At 43.7% G+C, this 18,574-nt stretch overlaps 1 long non-coding RNA gene across 1 annotated transcript; it reads left to right on the top strand.

The window, feature by feature from the left end:
- The first annotated feature begins 1 nt into the window (after position 1).
- On the top strand, positions 2-11,481 carry LOC142818510 (uncharacterized). Its single transcript, XR_012896011.2, has 4 exons — positions 2-137; positions 7,369-7,464; positions 8,739-8,825; positions 11,125-11,481. It is a non-coding gene; the product is annotated as an uncharacterized LOC142818510 (long non-coding RNA).
- Positions 11,482-18,574: the final 7,093 nt, after the last annotated feature.

Below are 18,574 nucleotides of genomic sequence, written 5' to 3'. Positions count from 1 at the left end.
CTCGTCTCCCAGCGCGAGCTGGCCCGCTGCTGCAGCGCGCGGCCACTTCCTTCCCCGGCTCGCAGGCATTCCCTCACTCGGGCAGCGGAGCACGCGGGAAAGCCGGGCGGGCGGCGCCCCCCTCAGGTCCCGCTCAGGTACGGCAGCGCGGCTGGGCAGGAGCCACCTGAGAGCTGCTGAGCCCCAGTAGCCGAGCTGCCTCTCGCCCTCGGGGCCTGGGTGAGGCTGGCGGGGAAACCCCTGCTTCAGCTGACTGGTGCGTGATAGAGGTAGGGAGACAGGGAGAGACATCTCTCCCTTCCAACCTAGCTGCTTCCTTCGGGATAAACTCAAAAACTGTCCTGTCCTGACCCCAGAGGATGAAGGCAGGTGCAATGTTCTGGGAATAGTCTAAGGAAAGGATCTAGGCCACATGAGTAGCCCTCCTTCAGCTCAGTGGACCACAAGATTGTTGAAAGCAAGATGATCAGCCAGGATATGGTAGTTTTGCTAACTGTGTTTGCATACCTAGAATTTGCAAGGTGTAGGGAGTGAACAGCAGATTGGATGCCGAGGGAATGCATGACTTTCACTTTTTGTTTGCAACCAGCACACACCTTACTGCATGTGCCATTGTTTTACATGCATATCATTTTAGTAGTACTGGCAGGGGAAAAAACGATGTGGCTGGAAACCAATGGAATCTGGCACCCCTTCAGTGTGGGCAAGGATAAACAATATGTCTTGTGGGCCATGCACAAAACCAATGGATTGAACATAGATTAAGCCACAGGTTGACCACCACTTTGCCTAAAGAATATTACTACACTTACTCCACAGTGTCCAGGGTTAGATCTCCATCTGCTTTACCAAGGTATGTCAGCATCTTTTCCCCATTTCTCAGATGCAAAACTGAGGCATCAAGAAGTCAACTGACTTTGCCAAGAACTCAAAGTGCATTAATGAAAGAGTCTGGAATAGGTCTGTGGACCACCTCTAACTCTCAAATCCATAAATGGATATGGCACAATAGCCCTGCTTCTGGTGCCATTAAGCACATCATGCTAGTGCATTTGGGGACATAGGAAACACGTTTCTTACTGCTATTCTCATTGCTGGGATCAGTGATTTTAGGGCCATCAGTAAATGCAAAGCAGAATGCACTGAGGGCTGGATGGTAGGGGAAGCAGCTACAAGGTTTGGGGTTTCCCATCCATACTGAAATCAGGTCAGCTGACTCAAGTGAAAGACCTCATACATTGCAACCATTTAGCACAACAAATACTTGTAAAATTCCTCAGATGATTGCTGTGTGTGGGTGCAAGACACCACCAGTCATTGCCACTAGATAAAGGAGGAAGGTAGGGTTTCAGTATGCCATGTGATCTCTGTCTCAAAATTGTTCATTCATTTCCTAGGCCAGGAAAGAGTCTGTGAGTGGCTTTTCTGGAAGGTCACGAATTATTGTTTTCAGGCTGGTTTAATCATGCTTGCCCATATCATTTCCATCCCATAACAACAGGGCTGTTTAAAGTGAATTTGAAATAATTACAGTAAACTGATAAGCTGCAGCCTATTAGATCCCCTGATTTCTCTTTCATATTACCTTCTCATGTGCCAGAGTTGGAACTCAGTGGCTGGAATTAGGAGGACTAACATTTTCATTTAATGTGACCTTCCACCAGAACCACTCTCTTTAAAGTATCAGTACCCCAGCCCTGGTACAATTGTAACACTATGGTTGGTTCTGAAATACAAAGCAGGACTAGAGCAGCACAGAGACTACCCTTGCACCTTTGCTCATTGGATAAAATCAAGAAAAATATAATGACCTGTGCTGGTCTTAAGTCTGACAAGTCATCAGATTCCTAACATTTTAAAAATAACACACATAATTATTTACTGTAATTGGTTATTTAAAATATGTCATGTGATTATTTCTTATCACACCATACTCAATAGCCAATTGGCAGACCTACAAGACCTAGAACAGTGTTTTTCAACCTTTTTTTAATAAAGTACCCCTTTTAAAAAAATAACTACCCTCAGTACCTTACAGTTTTCAGACACACATTTTTTTCTACCATTGCAACACATTTGTTTAAACAACTTAATTGTAGCCAGGTGAGTGATGAAATTTTTGGGTGTACAAAGTATAAAAATAATAAAGCACTGTAAAACTTAAAACAAACATTCACTTTTCTCCAAATTTTAGTTGTGTTGATGTACCCCCCAGACTTCGCTTGAGTACCCCTAAGGTTACTCGTACTACTGGTGGAGAAACACTGACCTAGAAGGAATCCCCATTGTTAATTCATTAACCTCATCCATAGAACTGCACTATCAACACACTGAACTTTCTTCTTTATTGCAGCATATTCAGGATCCTTGTCCTCAGCTACAAAGCCTTCTTACATATGATATAACTCATCACTGCTCTCTTATCCTCCCAACTTTCATTCCCTACTAACATTCCTTTCCTTTCTTCTTCTTGCTTTGTTCATCTTTTACATTAAAACTGGTCTCCTACACAGCTGTAAAAATTTCCCAATTCTTGTCCAGTGCCCCTCATCTCCTCCTTAAAATCTATTCCCCCAAGCCTCACCGCCATGGTGTTCATCTGCTGCATTCTTATGCCTGAACAGTTGCCGTGTTTTATTTGTTGGATTATAAGAACTTGAAAGCAAGAGCCTAGAGTTCTTTGAGGGGGTAAAAAAAAATGTGGACAAGAAGGATCCAGTGGATATAGTGTATTTAGATTTCCAGAAAAGCCATTGACAAGGTCCCTCACCAAAGGCTCTTTAAGTGTAAAGTAAGTTGTCATGGAATAAGAGGGATTGTCCTTTCATTGACTGATGACTGGTTAAGAACATAAGAACAGCAATACAGGGTCAGACCAAAGGTCCATCTAGCCCAGTATCCTGTCTGCTGACAGTGGCCAATACCAGATGCCCCAGAGGGAAGGATCACATTAGGTAATCCTCACGTGATCCCTTCCGTCACCCACCTCCAGAGAAACAGAAGCTAGGGACACCATTCCTATCCAGCCTGGCTAATAGCCATTGATGGACCTAATCTCCATAATCTATCTAGCTCTTTTTTGAACCCTGTCAAATTTCTAGCCTTCACCACATACTCTGGCAATGAGTTCCACAGGCTGACTATGCTCTGAGTGAAAACAAAATCTTGGAGTCACTGTGGATAGTTCTCTGAAAACATCCACTCAATGTGCAGCAGCAGTCAAAAAAGCAAATAGAATGTTATTCAAATAGAGTGTTATCCACACTTCCATGGACGCTCTTGCGCAAAAGCAAATGGCAGTGTGGATGTGCTCTTGTGCAAGACCTTTTGTGCATGAACTCTTGCACAAAACAGTTCTTGCACAAGAAGCCTGCAGTGAAGACATAGCGCAAGGGTATATCTACACAGCAGCATTATTTCAGAATAACTGATGTTATTCCAAAATAACATCTACACTACATGCGTTTATTTCTAAATAATGTCAAGCTGGAAGATTTCTTACTCTGATTCATGGTAACCCTCATTTTACAAGGAATAAGGGAAGTCAAAGGATTTGGCTCAGTCCTGCCCCGTCCTATGTTCAGGCCCATGTACCAACACCCAGTGGTCCTCTTTAAGCTCAGGCTGTAAGTATGGGAAAGGCCAGACAAACAAATAGTTGTCCACAGTCTAAGGAAACTCAGGCCGTGGTGCAGGGTGGGGCAGACAAACAAATAGTAGTTCACAGTGTAGGCAGGCCCTAATGCAGGCCAGACAAACAAATAGTTCAGCAGTTAGTAAGTCCAGGCCCTGGTGCAGGGTGGGCAGGTAAACAAACCCAGTTCAACAGTTAAAAAGCCCAGGCCCAGGATGGGGGCAGTAAATGAATGCAGTTCAAGTGGGCCCAGGCCCTGTTGCCGGGCGGGACAGACAAACAGCATTTCATTCTTCAAGTAAGCCGAGGCCCTAGTGCAGGGCAGGTTAGGCAAACACGCAGAACACTGTCAAGAGAGGGGGAGACTGCCACCTAGTATATGGGGTGATGAGGAACGCGGGTCCTCTCTATTCCACCGTGTCCTGGCCCAGGGCCCTAGCAGTGACCTACTGCTCACCTCACTATACTACTATTAACCTGCTTTTTGGCTCCCAGTGGACCTATGGCCTTTCTGTACCAAGGGCCGGCCTTGTCTCTTTGCTTTTCAAAGTGTCCATCCTGGTTACACTATCCACTGCTATATAAATAACTGAAACCAGCTAAGTGCAACATACTTCAATAGCAACTTCTTAAGTAATAAAACTTTTCATCAAATGGTCAGGAAATTATATTAACAATTTACATGACTCTGGACCTGGTATTTTTGTTTAAAAATTTCTGTTTATTTTTCAGCAAATCTCAGTGATTTATTTCAGAAAATAATCTTCCTTAACTATACTTCCCAGAGCAGGAATGTTAGTCAGCTGGTCTGGAGCTAACCTAACTAATCTGTCCCTTTCTCCACTTTACATGATGCTGTAATTTGAGCACCACAAGATCCAGGAATGGAATAGAATTACATAGAGAGCTACCTACGAGAAAACTAAGAGAAAAAAAATGACACACCCAAAAGGAGTGATTCTTGTTTAATTCCCCATCCCTGCAAGTCAAAGAAGTGCCATAGGAACAGGAGGAATTGCACAGGGAAAGGAACCTATTTGTAAAGATCATAAATATGTTCTACCCTTTTGAAAATCTCTCTCTATATATACAAAAAATTTTCCTGTGGGATGACAGAGTGATGTAATCTGTGACTCTGCATCACCCCCATCACTTTGCATTGCCACCCTCCCCCGCCTCTGCAGAGTCAGAAGGGAAACGGCAGACATGGCTCAGGTTCTCCTCAGCCCCTCCTCTGGGGGTGCTTTGTAATCTGGGAAGGAATTATAGTGGAATTTAGTTAGGTAAGGCTTGCCAATCTGATCAGAGATTCTAAATTTGTCCTCTCTATCCCAGGTTACAAGTGGGTGGAACCATAAGATTGTGAGGGTCTGCAGGCACCGGTCGACAGTCATACTTCAAATTAGGAAATGCAATCAAAATTATTTGTATTGCCATGGGAATAACGATTACAAAAACCACAACAAATATGTCACTAAGCACACAGATTAATTGAATTTCTTCTGTAGATGGCATTAACAAAATCAAACTAGACTTATTTAAGAATACAGATTCTAATTACCTAACAACATTTCATACTCACAGGATCTTAGTCTCCCCAAAAGCTGGGCAGGGAAGGATCAGCCTCCCTTTGCCTGAAAGGCCTTGGTGCAGGTGGAGTATGAGATACTTAGAAGCAAGATTTAAACAACATAAATTAAGCAAGATAGAAATATAAAGATAGAATAGAGATAAGTACTTGGTTTCTGACCTCGAGAAAAGACAGGTTGCACTCCGGAGTGGGCTCTGCCATTGACAGCCTCAGCAGCCTCGACTTCCCTAATCCATGGGCCTATATTCCCCTTTTGGTGATAAAATGTCCTGGATGTCCAACCCCTTACCCAAAGTTGGATCTGATACCCTAAGATTTCTGTGGGTACCTACAACTGATGGGACAAAATATTGGGGGAGTTTATGCATATACATAAAAAAAATGACCTTTTCTTGGGCTGACTCCCAGAACGGAGGGGAAAACAGGAAGCATTGTGGTTAGGTGCAGGAAATCTGGACACCTTGTTTCTGTTAGAATGGTCAAGTCAGTTGGATACATTTTTCAGATTCTGCTTTTGTGGTTCTGGTCAAGATTGAGTAATGGTCTCCCCAATATCTGTCAAACTAACTGCAGAGGTCTTTCATAGTCTTGACTCGATACGTATCTTGGAAAATAACAAGAAATAAATCTTAACTTATCATCAAACTACCACATTTCTGCTAAACCTGAGACATACAGAGAATTTAATTCTGTAGGCACCTTGAACTGCTAACATGCTATATATATATATATCTATATATAAAGAATAGGATAGAAAAAATTTCTCTTAGCAGGCTACACCCTGGACACCCTACTGGCACCCAGCTCCTCTGCAGGAGGGCTCGGGGGTGGCAGCAGCAGCCACTTTTTGACCCGGTTCTACTTCTGTGGCTGGGGCCCAATGCTCCATGACTCAGCAGGGAAGAGGAGGTTATTCACCTCAACAGAAACTGATGTTCTTTGAGATGCGTGTCCCTGTGGGTGTTCCACATTAGTTTGGGTGCACCACCACCGAGCCATTAATCGGAGATTTTAGAGAGTGTCCCTGGGGGGGCAGGCTTTGCACATGCGTGAGCCCCCAGTTCCTTTGGTACCCTAGAACGATGCCCATGAAGAGGCCAGAATTCTGAGGGAAACGGGGAGGAAAGGGAGGGTAGTGGAGCACCCACAGAGACACTCATCTTGAAAAATGTCAGTTACTGTTGACATAAGTAACTTCCCTTTTGAGAGAGAGATGTCCCTGTGGATGCTCTACATTATGTGACTACAAAGCTATTCAGAATTAGAGAAGTAGGGATTTCAGATCTGGCAGAAATGCAGTGGAAAGGACCGCCTTAGCAAATTTCAGGTTGGAGAGAGGTCCCTGCATAAGTGCATAGTGCTTTGCAAATGTGTGGTCTGACGACCATGTAGCAGCTGCACAAATGTCTCTTACGGGTACCTTGTGGAGGAATGCTGTTGAGGTAAACATGGCTCTTGTAGAATGTACCCTTATGTTGTCTGGAGGGACAACTTCTAAATGGGAATAACAGAGCTTAATGCAATCTGAAATCCAGTGGGAGAGTCTTTGTGATGATATGGCCTGGCCCTTATTGTGGTTCACTATTGACATGAACAGTCTCAGAGATGCTAAAAAAGGTCTAGTTTGTTGCAGGTAGAAAGAGAGCGCTCTGTGAAGGTCAAGGGTGTGCATTTTCATTTTAAAGGAGTTAGAGTGCAATTTGGGGAACAAGGTGGGAAGGTATATTGTCTTATTTAGGTGGAAGGATGAGTGTACCTTGGGGAGGAATTTGGGGTGGATAGGTAAAGTGATCTTGTCTTTAAAAAAGGTGATATATGGGGGATCCGCCATTAGGGCTGTGATCTCTCCCACCCATCTTGCCAAGATAATGGCTACAAGAAAGACAGTCTTCATGGATAACTGCAGGAGAGAGGTAGTAGCCATTGGTTCAAAGGGTGACCAAGTTAAAGCGCTCAGTACGAGATATAGGTCCCCCAGTTGTGTAGGTGAGGTGATATCAGGATAAAGTGCTTAAAGACCCTTTAAAAACCTCTTAGTGAGGTGGTATCCAAATATCGATAAGACATCTATCTTAAGGATGAAGGTAGTAATAGCAGCAAGGTAAACTTTAATGGAACTTATTGCAAGGTCTGCTTGTTTAAGGTGGAGAAGATAATAGAGGACGGCAGGTAAGGAGGACGTTGAGGATGCTACCTGGTGGTGTACGCACCACATGTTGAATCTTTTCCATTTCTGAAGGTAAGTCTTATGGGTGCTCTGCGCCCTACTGTTTAGGAGGAGTTTGTACTTGTTGAGAGCAAGTCAGTTCTAATTCAGAGAATCATCAAGGTGCCACGCCTTCAGGTGTAGTGAGTCAAGGTTCAGTTGGATGACGTGGGATTCTGGGGGAAGAAGGAGATCATGGCTGCATGGTAAGTGGATCGGTGGTACATGGGACATCCTCATTAGAAAGGGAAACCATGGTTGAGGTGGCCATGATGGAGCTAGAAGAATTAGGTGTGCTTTGTCTCTCCTTGCCTTGTGGACCACCCTGTTCATCAGGGGTATGGGAGGAAACACACACAGGAGATGGGATGACCAGCTGATGAGGAAGGCATCTCCCATGAACCCTCTGCCGATGCCTGCCCTAGAGCAGAATAAGTGGCATTTTCTTTTGGATTGTATGGCAAATAGGTCTATGGTGGTGTGACCCCACAATCAAAAAATGTGTGACAATATATTTGGGTTTATTTGCCACTTGTGCTTGGTCAGGAGGGCTCTGCTGAGTGCATCTGTCATTGTGTTTAAGGTGCCTGTAAGGTGCACCTTGGTAATGTTTATGATGTATTTGAAGCACTAGTTCCAAAGTGCTATGGCTTCTGTGCAAAATGCTTGAGGTCGGGCCCTGCCATGACAATTTTTATAAAACATTGCCACAATATTGTCCATGTACAGTCTGACATGTTTTTGACAATGAACGGGAGGAATTTCACGCAAGCATTCCTAACTGCACACAGTTCTAGGACATGTATATGTCAGTTTTTGTTGCTGCTGGACCACAGACCCTGGGCCTTGTGATGTTATAGATGAGTGCCCCATCCTGTAAGAGATGTATCTGTCGTCATGGAGATGGACGTTTCTGATATATGGAAGGGGACTCCGGAACAAAGGTTTTGTGAACTTTTGTCCACCATTGCAGGGATTTCTTTACCAGTATTGATAGGAAGAGGGATTTGGCCAGTGGGTGGATATTGGGCCTGTAGACCTGTCCCAGCCATCCCTGTAAACATTTTACACAGAGGAGGCGAGTATTGCCAAGAACAAAATTGCACACCACCATGTGTCCCAGGAACTGAAGGCATTTGTATATTGTTGCTCGGGGACTGGACTGTAATGTGTTTATCAAGGCCACAATAGTTTGGAAACGGTCCATATGATGAAGGGATGCAGTGGCCTTGTTGAGTCAAGAGCTGCTCCTATAAATGAATCTTTTGTGTGGAAGATAGAGTTGATTTGGCTTTGTTTATTTGCAGGCCGAGGTGTTGGAATAAGTGTCTTATGATTGACGGTGAACAGCAGGAATCATTGTGTGAGTGCACCTTCAAAAGGCAGTCGTCCAGGTAAGAGAATATGATGATGCTTTGCTTCCTTGGGTTTGCTGTGATGACCACCAGAAACTTTGAGAAGACTCTCAGGGCTGTAGAAAGTCCAAAGGGTTTGGACCAATACAATACTTTGTATTGGTAGTGTTGTGAACCTACAACAAATCAGAGAAAATGTCTATGAGCTGGATGGATGGAGAATATGAATCTTGCAAGTCGAGGGATGAGAACCAATCATCCTGTTCCAATGCTGGTATAATAGTGGCAAGCGTCACCATCTTGAATTTCTGTTTCTGAACAAATTTGTTGAGTGCTCGCAGTGTCAGCCGACGGTCAGGGCAGTGTGTATGTGCTATATACCCGAGACCGGGGTCCCTTGCAGCAGGCAACCTGGAGGAGGCTGACGGGTGCCCAATAAGTGTACAGGGAGAGCTTATTACACTTCAGATTTTAGCTGCTAGAATCTGTGATTCCTTCGCAGCGGGCAGCCTGGGGGAGGCTGAGAAGTGCCCCAACGGATCTGCCTCCTGGGAGTGACACAAATCCAAACGCCCAAGCTCTCCCTATATCTGTCCCTTAAGACCGGCTGAAGTTCTTTTAAATTGTCCCTGGTTCTGTTACAGCAACTGAAGGAGTCAGGTTAAAGCTTAAACAGTTACAGGTTTATTGAGGAAGCTTATAAATCATATGGTTGCAATGGCTATTGTTCTATTTCTTAACTGCTAGCAAAATATAAAAAAATGATTTGTAAAAAAATGATTACAAAGAAGATAAAGATAGGAAAACAGAAATAATAGTACCAAGTAACAGCTTAATCTTTAAAGAGCTCTAAGTCTGTGTACACTTAAGACAGAGGACCACATCCAGGTACAATTTTTACCCCCTTCTGTGCCTCTCGACTCCAGCGTGTCAGGCCAGGGCCGGTCCCTCAATTCCTCGGAAAGACGAAAATACGAGGTGGGCGTCCCCATAGAACCTCAGGAGGTCAAACACCTAACCCGACCAGCAGGTAGAGGATAGAATGACACTCAAAAATGAGTGCGCTGCTGTACCCACCTTTATACCCATGGGGTCACGTATTTCTCTTTCTTGTCTGTCATTCCAAATGGTGCTGGTCTGTCTTTTGTGAGACCAGTTCTTACAAGGGAGTTGTGAACTTAATTTACACTTGTAAGAGAGATAACTAAATTGGAAGTACTGAGCATTCTTTTCTCAATGGGAAATTCCTCTTCCAGGGACTGTGTGTGTTCGAATCAACATGGGTGCCAGCTGGGCACACTCACATATCCTGATCTCGCATCAAAGCAGATCAAAGCTTAATGGCTATGCTGATTTTCTTATTGTTCCTTCTCTGTCCTGTATACAGACATCTCAGAGGGCAAGCAAGATGGATGAAACGGGGGGCTGTCTGGCTACACGCAGGTGTAAGATGGGTCTCCAACTTCCTGACTGTTTTTCTGTCAGGAAGTAATTAGAGTAAAATCCTTTTTCCCGAAATTGTGCAGGTTTTCAGTCATCTCTATGTGCAAAAAGTGGTCTACCTCTTGTTGAAACAGATTCTTGTGAGAGTGGTCTCTGGAGAGGGACTAGAATGAGGAATGGTAAGAGGGTAGAGACACAAAGGCTGTGTCTAGACTGGCAAGATTTTCCGCAAAAGCAGCTGCTTTTGCGGAAAAACTTGCCAGCTGTCTACACTGGCCGCTTGAATTTCCGCAAGAACAGTGGCGATCTCATGTAAGAAATCAGTGCTTCTTGCAGAAATACTATGCTGCTCCCATTCAGGCAAAAGTCCTTTTGCGCAAAAGGGCCAGTGTAGACAGCTCAGATTTGTTTTGAGCAAAAAAGCCCCGGTCGCAAAAAAGTGCTTTTGCGGAAAAGCATCCGTGCCAATCTAGACGCTCTTTTCCGCAAATGCTTTTAATGGAAAACTTTTCCTTTAAAAGCATTTGCGGAAAATCATGCCAGTCTAGACGTAGCCAAAGGGAATAAGATAGCCTTTTTCAATTACCTGGAGTACCCATCTGTCAGGTTATACACTGCCAATTATTAAAAGAATGGTAGCAGAAGGTGGTGAAAAAAATTTAGCTTGTGCAATTAGCATTAGAACAGGTAAGAGGCTCTCACGACCCTGGACCTGATGTCCAAATTTGCTTACTGGATTGCTGTGACTGTGTGAGGTAGTAGAGGGGGGGGTGTTGCCTCTGGTTTCTGCCTCTACCCCTCTTCTGTTGCTGTTGGTCTTGTCTGTGGTAATGTTGAGTATACAGAGGGTATCGAGGCCTAGTGTGGAGCTAATACCTGTATTGTCTCCTTGTAGGTGTCGGGTGGTGTATCCGTATAGAGCAGAGCATTGCTCTGGAGTCCTTCATCAAATGAAGAATTTCATTGGTATTGGTTGCAGACGGTTTCTGGCTGTCAAACAGAAGATCTTCCACCATAACTTAAATTTCTCTAGGAAAGAGAGGAGAGTTAAATCATGAAGCCCTTCTCATCGCTACTGCTATTGCTGTAGATCATGCAGCTGTATCAGCAGCATCTAAGGCAGCCTGCAAGGCTGTTCTGGCAATCAGGTGACCCTCTGTTATCAGGGCTTTGAACTGATGTCTTTTTGCCTCAGAAATATCTGCAATAAAATCATTGAGCTTGGTATAATTTCTGTGGTCATATTTACTCAATAGAGCAGCATAATTGGAGATATGAAACCGTAAGGTAGAAGACATGTAAAATTTTATATCCAAATAAATAAAGTCTCTTGCCATCATGGTCCAATGGTGTGACCCAAATTGTTGCTGCTTGCTTTTCTGGTGTGCAGCTTCCACCACGAAAGAGCTAGGTATTGTGTGACTGAAAAACAAACCCAGAGCCCTTGAGTGGAATGTAATATTTTTTGTTTGCTCTCAGAGGTAGGGGAGGTTGATGCAGGCATTTGCCACACCATCTTTGCAGGTTCCATTATTGCTGGATTAATCAGCAGTACTATTTTAGAAGAGGTTACTGAGTGCAACATGTCCATTAATTTATGTTGGTTTTCAATGACCTCCTAGAGAGGAATGTTTAATTTAGTTGCCACATGTTTAAAAAGGTCTTGAAAATGTGCAGAGTCATCTGAAGTAGCTGGAATTGGAGGTACAGCTGCTTCCTCTACCAGGGCAGGTTCATTTGGCTCAAGGGATACATCTGCAAGTTATTTGGGAGGGGTGTCCACTTCCTGTTCTTGCTTTGTAGGTAGGGAAGGTGATGAAGGGAAATATTGCACTGAATGTCGTTTCCAGCCATGCTGGTGTTTCTGGTGAGATTGCAAGTTGTTCCAATATTGCCAGTGTGGATATGGCATAGGTGGAGGTACCCAGGGATTACCATACCATGGAGACATGTTCCCATATTTAGAGTATGATCTGAAAGAGTAAATAGATTTATCTGTGTGGGGAGAGTTTTCTGCAGAAAACCTCACCTCAAGATCATTTTCAGATTTGGATGACAATCTTTCATGAGACCATGTCATTTGTGATGTTGGCATAGCAGGAGAATGATCTGTACTGAGAAACGGTAACTGAACACAGAGGAGACTAATAAGTCTCCATGTTGCATGTATTGCTGAGCTGGCGTTGACGGTGCTGTCATAGGTTGCACCAATGCTATTTGAGGCGTTGGATTATGCCTCAGTGCTGATTGGAGTCGAGACGCACTAGGTGCTATTGTGGCAGAGGTGTCAGTGCTGGGAATTATGGGAGGCGCTGCGTTCTCATTCTGCGTCATCAAGATAGTTTCAGTGCTGGATGTTATTGCAGCTGATGAGGCAGGCAGCTAAAGACCTCACGCCTTGGAACAGGAGTTTGAGCAGCCTACTTTGCTAAATTGTTCCAGCAGCCCCAGAGACACCCAAAGTATCATAGGTGCTTAGACATGGTGCCACAGCTGCTCTTGGCACTGGCCATGAGGGAGACGGTTGCTTGGATGCTGGTGTCTCCTGAGGTAAAGGTGAGGCTCACTTTTTGGTTGGCTTTTTACCTCCATGTTGTTTGTGTTCATCAGGTGTTGAGCTGGGTCTGATGCAGGTCTCAGTGAGTTTTCAGGTAACATTAACATGAAATGCAGATCTCTGTCCCGTCACACCCTCGATTTCAGTTTTGCACAATGCAGACATTTTTGAGAAACGAGTGCCTCTCCAGGGCAGCAGATACATTGTGTGTGCCTGTCAGAAACGGGGTATATGATCTTTGCAGGTGGAATAGCACCTATAAGCCAGTGAGCCGGGCATGGTGAGGAGTAACTCTCTAACTACAGGAAGGGAATAAACTGGGAGAAAAAACGTATTCTATTCTAGGGTGTATTTTTTAAAAAAAAAACAACTAGACTAAAATAGCAACAACTGACTAACTTGGGAGAAAAAACTTGGCTCTAAAGGAGGATTACTTATCTAAAACATGAAAAAAGGTAGGGAGCAATGCTCAGCTCTGTTTCCATCCAGAGGCAGTAGAGAAGGAACTAGGGAAGGAGGCTCACGCATGCATGATGACTGCCACCTAGGAGCGTGCGATGGTAGATGAGCATGTGCGTGGCCCCAGGGACTCTGCTCTAAAATCTCCGATCAGTGGTTTGGTGGCAGCGCACCGACCTAATAGGGAATATTAGGGGTCCATGGGGACATCTCTCAAAGAACTGTCACTGCCATCTGCCTTAGGCTGCCATCTGCCTGGCACTCCAGCCTCATGCCTGCCTCCCTCCCCCAAGATTAGAGCACCAGCGCTGGCTTCCTGTGGTGTGGGGGGGAGGGAGAACAACACAACAGTGCAAATGTTTTCCCACGAGCTGGATCAGATACGGAGCATCTGGGCTTTCGCCCCTCCCCTCGCACAGGAATTAAGTAATTAAATAATTAATTTTAAAAATTTTGCAGGGTGGGGGCATGAGGGTGGAGCACCAGCCAGGCAGGTGAGGCAGGTGGCAGTTTTTTGCTGGGTCATCGATCGTTGGGCCCCGGACCCAGAAGTAGAGAGGGGCTACACATGGCTTCCGCATTGGAACAAGAAAAGCCTGGGAGCGGTGAAAGGTAGTGCCCCACCAACCCCTCATGTCCAGATCCTGAACCTGCAGTGCCTCCGCACTGCCCCCCCCCCACCCCGACCCACCTCTCTGGCCAAACCCCCTCCCTCCAGCCCACTCTTGCTCCCTTCTCCCCCAGCCAACCCCCCTGCCTCCAGCCTGCTCCTGTCCCCTCTCTCTAGCCAAACCTCCTGCCCCCACCAGCCTGCTCCTAACCCCTCCTCCCAGCCAGACACCCTGCCCAATTGGGGCCCAGCCCCCATCTGGCCAGTGTCCTGACTCCGGCCTGATTCTAGGGCAGGTACCATGGTCTAGCCCCCATCTGACCACAGGAAGGGCTGGTGGCAGCCCCCCTATCTACTGCAGCATGGTTAGGAAGGGAGGCCAAGATTTAGCTGTAGCAGACAGATGGGGGTTGCAGAGCATAGCGAGCAGGGGTGCAGCCTCTTGTATAATTTTATCATCAGCACAGAAGGATTTAAATCTGTGTTAAAGGAAAGCCATATTAAAATTGTACATTTAAAAATCTCATTTAAAGAGACACCATTCAGAAATGTCAGATGCAATAATAGACAATTTCAAAAGCAGCCACTGAATTTGGGTCTGCCTATTACTCAGTATCCATCTTAAGATACTCTGGGCCTCATTTTCAGAAGAGTTGAGCACCTAGATTTCTCACTGACTTAATTTGGAGATGCAAGTTCTCAGCACTTCTGAAAATCAGGCAAGAAGTGTCTTAAGCAAGGCACCCAAAATCAGTGAAAATTTTTGAAAATGCTGGCCAAACAGGCAGGAGGAGTTTTTCTCCGCAGCATGAGAACACAAACAGAAGTAGCTCAGAAAGCCTGAGCTAATGGAAGGTTACTTTCAGACAGAAATGATATAAACTCACTTTAATGATTCTTCTTTCCTGATGTTAACAAATGACAGTAATAAAAAGGGAATGGCACCAGAGAGTGTAGGATGGAAGTAAATTTAGGTCTAAAATGAAGGTAGTGGAGTGAAAATGGAATAGATGAAATTGGTGACCAGTAGGTATATTAATTATCCAAGGAACATTAGTTCTTCTGATAACTGAGAACAGATTTGAAAACAAGAAAAAAAAATCACTTAAAACAACATAAAGACTGAAGTTCTATCTTATTTCCCAAATTTTAAACTTATCCAGTAATGGACTCCTTGGGAGAAGGCTTCCAGGCTGAATTATACATTTGAAGGAATTAGCAAGCATACTGTGATCATTCAAAATCATGACAACACCATTTTTGGCGATTGGTATGGCAGCTGCTAGGAGATTGAGATTTTTGTTCTCTAGATATTTTGAACTCAATAGAGGCATGTAGATTAGGCTACCTGGCATAGAAAAATAATCGCCGCTTCATTTAAATTTAAATGCCTGCCATGCTGAGCCGATCAGCTGTTTGTCGGCTCAGTGTGGTAGTCTGGACGCTCCGTGGTCGACATCAAAGGCATTTATCGATCTCCCAGGTATGCCTCCTGGGATCAGGTTTACCTGGGAGGTCCACAAATGCCTTTGATGTCACCGCAGAGCGTCCAGACTACCACACTGAGCCGACAAACAGCTGATCAGCTCAGCGTGGCAGGCATTTAAATGTAAATGAAGCGGTGATTATTTAAATCGCTGCTTCATCTTCCTATGCCGGGTAGCCTAATCTACATGCCTCTGTCGCCAGAGGCATGTAGTCTAGAGGTACCCTTAGATCACAGCAAGTGTATTCTACCTCCTAAGCTCCCCCTCACAGACATTTTCTGGTCCCATCCTACCCTTCCACTGCCAAAATTGAGATTACAGCATACATGCTTTCTTTCTTTCTCTCTCTCCCCCGCTTTTGGAATGTCTGTGTACAGGAGCACATAGGGAAGTTTTTTCAGTAAATGCTTTAAAACCTAGCTCTCTAATGTTAGACTCAAACTTGCACAGACTTTCTTCATGTCAATGACCCTGCTCTTTCTGCTGCAAAGTAATCATATTGTTGATAGCTTGAACCATGACAGAATTTGAAATAAATGATATGGGTAATACCTATATTATCAATGATGTAATATTCCTAAACCTAATATAACTCTTGGGCATCAGAAGCAGATGTTACTAAATATTTAATTTAAAAATTCAAAAATTAGGAATGCATCTTTGTAATTCAGTAATGTCCCACGTAACAAATACATACAGATTTTGTTGTAAGTGTAAAAGGCAAATTTTATTTTTTAAATGTGTGAACATAACTTTTATTAGAACAGAGACAGCCTGATGATTAGTAACAGAGTTTAAAGAGAAGCTAGATAATTTCATGGAGGTCAGGTCCATAAAAGGCTATTAGCCAGGGGGTAGAAGTGGAGTCCCTGGCCTCTGTTTGTCAGAGGCTGGAGAAGGATGGCACGAGACAAATCGCTTGATCATTGTCTTCGGTCCACCCCCTCTGGGGCACCTGGTGCTTGCCACTGACAGCAGACAGGCTAATAGGCTAGATGGACCTTTGGTCTGACCCAGGATGGCCATTCTTATGTTCTGGGTATATTTAAAAAACAAAAACAATTGTGGTTAGATTTCCATGGTCCTGGAGTGTCATGGAGAGAAACTTGGTTAGCACTCAGTGTAATCCATTGTGTCTGAACTTTATACAGTAGAGTTGTTGAGACATAGCAACAATGCTAGAAATGATCTGGTAACACAGGCCAAGAGTAAGCAAGCTAAAAAAGAATATAATAATATACAGTCACCCAGACATAATGCAGTATTGCTTCTAATTGCTAAAACTATATAAAGAAATCACTGGTTACAAAAGTACTGAAGCAAAATCTGAAACTAGAATGATAAATTATACAGAAACACCTAAAAGCCAAAGTGAAACAGAACTCAACTCTTTCGCTCAAATACACTGTACTTCCTGAAGCATAGTACAGAATACATTTCTATGTCAAGTATTATAGTCATTATACGTCCCTTCATTTTGTGTGTGTGAATTTTATCAAGACAAAGTAGAAACATTAAGTACACAATTACTACAGCAAAATGTTTCCTCAAGGGAAAATAGCTGTGAGATATTTGAGTGATTACACTGATTGTTACTTTTAATTACTCATAATGATTACAAATAGAGGAAACAGAGAACAGCAACTCCTCTCCCAAAAGGCTAGGAGGGAAGAAATATAAGGCACTCTTCAAGTATCTAGAGCGGGGTGGGGAGAGGGAACCTACAGCCTGGATTCAGGTGTTCCAGCCCCATGTCCTCCTGCTAGGCAAGCATACCCCTCCATCATCCAGACCCCATACCTCCCACCACACTCCTGCACACTACCTCCCACTCAGCCCTCTCGCCCCAGCCCAATCCTGTACCTCCCTCCTCTTCTGCACCCTCCCTTCTGACCCAAACCCCACGCCTATTTCCCAGCAGCCCTCTCCCATACGCTGAACCCGTCATTTTGGCCCCACCCCGGTCCTAGGCAGGCTCACAAAACGTATTAGCTATCCCTCCTCCCCCAGCTCTGGTGTGCAAGGGTACTGTGGGAAGTCGGATTTTCTGCTTCTCAGCTGGGGGCCACATCAGTGAAGGGTTTTTGTTTTGTTTTTGCTTCTGACTTTTGTGCAGCCCTTGACTGATTTTTCAGTGTGTCAATGGCCCCCAGCCCAAAAAGGGTTCCCCACCTGAGTGAGGCCTTTATTTCAGACTGTGAGGGGCATGAAAAGGATATCTATACATAAAAGGCCCTCTACTGATGCTGCCATGCACATAGTTCTGCAGTGCTCTGTATCTTCACACTATATGCAGACTGTGTTCAACACTCAACCCTCTTGTAACTTGAAAACTCCTTTTCAACATTAATTTAGGTTCATAATGGGAAGATGTTCCTCATAAGCTGCGATAAAGGTTTTACTGTTTGTGCAACCTCTAGACACTTGAAGAGCTTCCTATACTTTTTGTTCTCTAAGCCTCTTGGGAAAGGAGTCTTATTTAACAACATTGAGATATCTGAGGACAAGACCAGATGGCATGAAACAAAATTTAGCCCTGAATAGTTTGACCAGGATTCTAAATAAATTAGTGTCAATGATAAAGAAAAAAATTAACTCATGTGGCTCTGTCATACCTTAACTCCATCACACAAGAAATATAATTTTGAAAAAAATTCAGTTTGTATAGTTACTTGCATTTATACAGATGGATACTTAAAAGAATTCCACATTGCAGATATGCATTTATTTAAGATGTGTCACAACAACAAATTAAAAAGCAAGCCATGATATTTTAAATAAAAGGTATTTACCATAAAAGGTATTTACCATAAGCTTGTAGTTATGAACACCACAGAAGCTTCGTGTTGCTTTCTGCACAATATAAAAGTTCAAAATGTCACAGTACCTATTATTTACAATGTAGATACTAATCTCTATAAAATGGTGAGCAAAATGAACAGCAAAGGAATTACAACATGATTCTGTTCAGAAAACAAGCTGCCTCAGTTTACTTCCTTATAAACAGAATTCTTATACACTATTTAAAAATAATTCACTTTTTTAAAAATAGTAAAATACACAACAGATTGATTTCTCAAGTGTAAGAAAATATGCTTAAATATATGTGCCTATTTGAAGTACAAAATATTGCTGTGTGTAAAGGATAATGGCTGTAAAACTGCTATTGAGGGTTTACAAAAATACGAAACAATTTGCATTTGTGTGTGCATAATTATACATTAGTGCAAAC

The sequence above is a fragment of the Pelodiscus sinensis genome, chromosome Z (genome assembly GCF_052426305.1).
Source record: "Pelodiscus sinensis isolate ZL-2025 chromosome Z, ASM5242630v1, whole genome shotgun sequence".
NCBI classification, from domain to species: Eukaryota; Metazoa; Chordata; order Testudines; family Trionychidae; genus Pelodiscus; species Pelodiscus sinensis.
Note: the sequence above shows the minus strand (reverse complement) of the source record. Positions and strands in the feature narration are given on the sequence as shown.